At 31.0% G+C, this 5,733-nt stretch overlaps 1 long non-coding RNA gene across 1 annotated transcript; it reads left to right on the top strand.

Moving 5' to 3' along the window:
- Positions 1–907: 907 nt before the first annotated feature.
- LOC110009467 (uncharacterized) lies at positions 908–3,960 on the top strand. The gene is made up of 2 exons (XR_002284367.3): positions 908–1,502; positions 3,713–3,960. It is a non-coding gene; the product is annotated as an uncharacterized LOC110009467 (long non-coding RNA).
- The last annotated feature ends 1,773 nt before the right edge of the window (positions 3,961–5,733 follow it).

Genomic DNA, 5,733 nt, shown 5'->3' with positions numbered 1-5,733 from the left:
TTTGCAAATAGAAGCAGCTTCTCAATTTTACAAGTCATCTGAAAAATTCTCATTACCACATGAGAAGCCTGAATTTTTGGCCCTTATAAGCCTGAATTACATATTCTATTGTAGTTTGTTAATACAAGAATGAAGCAGATTCAAATTCATTACTACAAATGCTATTATTGGTAAGAGCATTGAATTATTTGACCTCTTCTGTTTAGTGTTTTTCAATGTTAAATAGACTGAGAGAGATACTTGGTGAGCGAGAGATGGAAAATACTTAAAAACATTTCATATAAAATATAAATTGAAACATAAAAATATTTATTAATTTAATTTTTAAATTTTTAATTGATACAAATAAAATATAAATTCAAACATAAAAAATAAATTGTCTAAATTTTTATTATAAAATATTCTTTAATTTTATATGCCTCAACTTGAAAAATAAGTTTTCTAATTTAGAAATAACTATTTATAAAAAAATTAATTTTAAAATTTTTTAATTAAAAATTCAGGTATTACCACTGTTCTCTGGACCAGACCTATCGGTTCAACCAGTTTAACTGGGAATTGGATTGTAGTTGTAATACCCGGTAATTTTATATTTAAAACTTTCTAAATTAATCAAATAAAAATCTGAAATTTTCTTAATGGAGCTACGGATATTTTTAATCTGAAAGATCTAAGCCCACACCGGAATGCCAAATTTAAAACCGAAAATTCTACTAATAAAGTTATATAAAAAAAATCTTAATTAAAATTAATTATTTATCTTATATCAAAAGTTGTATTTATTGTTTTAGGACTTTTCTATTAAAAATAAAAACAAAACACATTTTATAGCATTGTGTTATTAAAGTAACAGTCTAAAACTAAATATTATTGAATCAAATAATAAAAAGCCTAGACTTTAAAAGAAATCTCTAGAAACATTGAAGCCTAGAAGAATCCAAACCAAACCGCTAACTAAGTTGATCGAACCAAGCATAAAGCATTAAACCCGTTAAAAATCTTGAAGTTTTCCATTTGAATTGACCGAACCAGTAAATTGAGCCTGACCAGATATAGACCAATCAAGAACAGGAGAGAGAAACAGTCAACAAAAAGGAAAAAGGAAGCTCGAAACCTCCTCTTCTCGATCGCAGACTACGATTTCCCCCTCCCTTTTTCCGATCAGATTTTCGGCCACAAAACCGACGAAGCTAGGTGGCGATCGACTTCCTGGACACTGGCGACCTCAGTTCCGGCCTCCCTTTCGCCGATTGGAGCTTGATTAGGACTAACAGATGCTCTCTCTCTTGTGGTGACACTAGCCTCCTCCGACCCGCTTTTCCGACTTTCGGCGAGCCCCAATCGGCAAGACTGCTATTGGGATGCTCCTCTCTTGGCGCTGACTATTTCCTTCTCACTGAACAAACCTCCAATAGCGCAAATCGAATCTGTAACGATTAGATAGCTTCCCTGCTTCGATTTTCCGGCAAGCCAAGCTCTTTCCGGTAGTTTCTTTCACTAAGGTAAATCGAAAGCTAGTCATTTCTGCGTCTATCCAGTATTCTTTAAATTAGTTTGGCTTTGAGCTTAGAAATTAAAGGACTTTGAAATGTTAGGTTCTGAAGTTGTGAAATTTGAGGATTTGTTACAATATGGTATTTTCTATAGAGTTTGATCACAAAATTGAACTCCTTATACGTCTTGCTTTGGTTTTATGTATGATGGCGAGATTTTGGGTCTGCAACCCCTCCGGCCACTATGGACGGTGACGGTGGCAGGCGTCACTCTGCTGACCAAAATAGTCTCGAATAGGTAGAATGTTGGATTTGTCATATGGATTCCGAATATGCAATTAGAATTGCAACCTGACCTCGATTAATAATTAAATCGTTCATTAGCGCATTTGTGTATAGACTTTTAAAATCGAAAATGTCTAGAACTCAGTTATCCTTGTATTGCATAACTCACCTATTACAAGGTAGCTAATAATCAGAAACTCCGTAGAATTGTTTAGCTACTTAAATCTATATATGTGGAAACATAGTTAATAAACTAAGAAGTAATGCAAATTTGGTACATAGGCTTCTAAGCTGAAAAATCATAGAAATGGATAAAATAGCAGTTAGTGTGACCTTAGAAAGACTTAGTCAGTTAATTAGATAATTGTTAATTTAGTTTAACTAGAGTCGATTACTGTTATGAGTTAAAGTTGAGGAAGTTTTAGTTCTATATAAATACAACCTTGAACCTTAATACCTCCAAGTATGAATTATAAATCTAAGAAAAAAAAACTACTGTTCTTAATTAAAATACAATTTAGTTGCTCGTAAAAGAATGTACTAACCTGTAGCTCAAATATGGATGAGTTGAGCTATTCACTATAAAGGGAAAAAGAACTATTTGTGGTTTGTTTATTTTGATAATGTAATTATATAGCATTTTGATAAACTAAGAATATGATATTAATTGGTATTAATTATGAATTGAGTAAATGTTTAGATGAATGAATAATGGTTAATGTACTAACTTGTAGCTCAAATATGGATGAGTTGAGCTATTCACTATAAAGGGAAAAAGAACTATTTGTGGTTTGTTTATTTTGATAATGTAATTATATAGCGTTTTGATAAGCTAAGAATATGATGTTAATTGGTATTAATTATGAATTGAGTAGATGTTTAGATGAATGAACAATGGTTATAGCGGACGAGATTAGTTGTTGTGAATTGCCCGATGGATGGGCTTTGAGAATTTATTATTGAATTGTAGTTTTAAGGAGGTGGTTTAATCCAATTTTTAGGGGAGGTTCTACCGAAATTTCGACAGAATCTAGATTAGTTTTACTTCTAAATAGGTTGTAGGATTTGTTTAGGATAATCCTTTATTATTGTTTAGGAGAAAGCTTTATTTAATTTTTTCCTCTCCTTCCAATTTCATTTCATTAGAATCGCTCTAGTTTGTTCATTGCTCCAACAAATTAGAATCCAAATTATTGTCTTTCCTCATCTATCATTGTAAGTAATAATAAATAGTAAATACCATTTGCATTATACGTAAAATCATTATTATATAACGCTTTGTCTATTTATTTATTTATTTTCCAAGTACCAATTATTATATTAGCATTTGTTACTTTTATGTTTATTTGTATTTGCACATGAATGTCTATTTGTGCACTTGCATTATAATATTTAATTGTTTGATGTACTTGCATTTAATTGTACTTCTTGATTACATGTGTTGTGATAATGATGTGCTTTGTTTGATTGGAATTGAGATGAAGTGGGTCACTGTAGGTTTGTGAGGGCGGTCTAAGATACTGTCGGCCATGTATGAGGAGATCGGCGCTCTCATATGCATCTGATGATATATATTATATGGAAAACCACGAAAAGAGGGAATAGAAAAATAATAAGAGGGCTGGTCAAGTGAGGATTAGATCGGTCAGCCATGCATGGGGGATCGGCTCCCTGATGCACACATTATGAGAGGACGGGTCATGTGTGAGGACAGCTTGTCGAGGGTTTTGGTGACCTACAGACTAATCTCCACTTGTTTGATTATGTGAAGATGATATTGTTTGTGGGTGCGATTGATATGCCATATGTGTGTTTAAATGAATGTTCACTTTTAGAATACCTAGGAGCATGTTGTGTGATTGTATGAGCATGTATTGTTTGGCATTATTTAATGAATTGAAATACTCACTTCTACTTCACGTCATTTCTTTCAGGAATCTTGGTTACTGCCTCTATATTAGCCAGAAGCTCTGTATCCTTTCATCTTTAGAGCTAGGTGGAATAAAGTTTAGTTGAATTATACTCTTCTTAACTGAATTTTCTTATTATTGTATATTTTGTAGAGCTCCGCAATTACATTAGGAAAGTAATATATGTAATAAGATATCCAAAAATATCTGATCTCCAGGAATAATTATTTGAAAATTGTGAATGAAACTTAGTGCTGAATATTGTCAGGCAAGCTCCATAGATGCTTTTATGAATGCTGATGGATTGATAGTAAAACAAGCCCTGGTTACTAATAATTCTCGAATGATGATGATATATCGAATTGGGCCCAGGTTTTCAGGTATATATATTCATACAGAGTTTGTGTTGTGAACATCCTTATTGGACTTAATGAATATTATTGGTGTCAAAGGCTTGCCACGGGTCTCGGTGGCTTCAAGCCTATCTGGGCCCTAGTATCGGTTCGACCCATGGCAATGGCTCGTGACAAATCAGGTCTGAGTTGCATAGAAAACCGCCAGTCTTAAAAATCGGAGTGAACCGGTAAAAACCGGATGAAAACGGGCTAAAAACCGGTGAACTAGACTGGTTTTTAACCGGTTCGATTGAAATTCTTGAATACAAACACTAAGGTGTAAATTAAAAACCCAATTGCATGATATAACAAAAAAAAAAAGGTATCACTTTAAAAAAGGGGGAGGAAGAACAATGAAAACAAAAATGTGAAAAGATGATAAAGGAAAAGAGAGCAGAAGCTTAGAAAAAGACCGCAAAAATGCAGCAAAAAGAGAAAACAAAAACCTTAGCAAAAAAGGAAAAGAGAGAACATAAAAAAAGGTAATCGACAATCAACCTACAAAGAATTCGATTTTTGAGAATCAATAAAAGGTAAGAAATAACTCTTCGAGCTGAGAGCATCAATTTATTTAATCCATTCTTGTTGTTTTTCTCTCTTTAGTTGCTTGATAGAGTTGTATTTTGATTCATTTTATTTTTTTCATTTAATCTATTTGTTCTGTTGTAAATAATCATTTAAATATGATTTTTATTATATAAAAATGAATCTAAGTAGTGTATAATCAAATCAATTTAGTATTAATATGAATGAAGAATATAAGTTTTTGTAGGTTAATTGAATGATTTTTGTTCTTAGAAAATATTGAAACTCATTTGTTTATATCAGAAAGATACTAATACGTAGAGGCTTTCGCACTGTTGTTAAGCCTTATGTATTAGTAACAATTCTTTACGCACAAGTTGCTCGTTTGTTTATCAGATATAGACTGATATGTAAGAGGCTTACGCATTTGTTGTCAAGTCTTACATACCAATAATAATTCTTTACGCTCTAGTTAATCAAAGATAACATACCAATTAATGGTTTGGATTGTCCTCATAGTTTTGTGTTGTTCATTTTGTTATATTATATTTTCCTCATTTATCTTAATTCTGATTTTTCAAATTGATTTTTTTATTTTTAATAATTCATGTAATCTATATATATATATATATATATATATATATATATATATATATATATATATATATATATATATATATAATCTTAAAGCAAAAAATGTTTTAAAAATGCTGATGTGACGCTCTATTTTTCAACATTCTAATTTTTCCTGTTAGAAATTTTTGGAATTTTTTCTTTTTTTTTTTTCTCTTCACTTTTCCATATTTTAATTGGATATATATCTTTTTAAATTTTTTTCTCTTAATAGATAAATACAACTTTGAATTTTTTGAATATTTTCTATCTGCAAAATAAATACTAATATCTATTTATATATATTTATTTATACTGAACCTAGAACGTATAGAGTTTGCAACTCTCTCATTCCTATATCTATTTTGCGTTCAAGTTGGATTGATTTATGGCCGCCTCGTCTCTCTATTTTGCTTTCAAGTTGGATTGAGAAATATACAAAGAAAGGATGGAGAAGAAAAGAATTACATCTCGAAATAATTAACAAACCTATAACTAATTAATTACAACTCC

This window comes from Jatropha curcas, chromosome 1 (genome assembly GCF_041381405.1).
Source record: "Jatropha curcas cultivar XTBG-Jc1 chromosome 1, XTBG_Jcur_1.0, whole genome shotgun sequence".
In the NCBI taxonomy this organism is placed as follows: domain Eukaryota; kingdom Viridiplantae; phylum Streptophyta; class Magnoliopsida; order Malpighiales; family Euphorbiaceae; genus Jatropha; species Jatropha curcas.
Note: the sequence above shows the minus strand (reverse complement) of the source record. Positions and strands in the feature narration are given on the sequence as shown.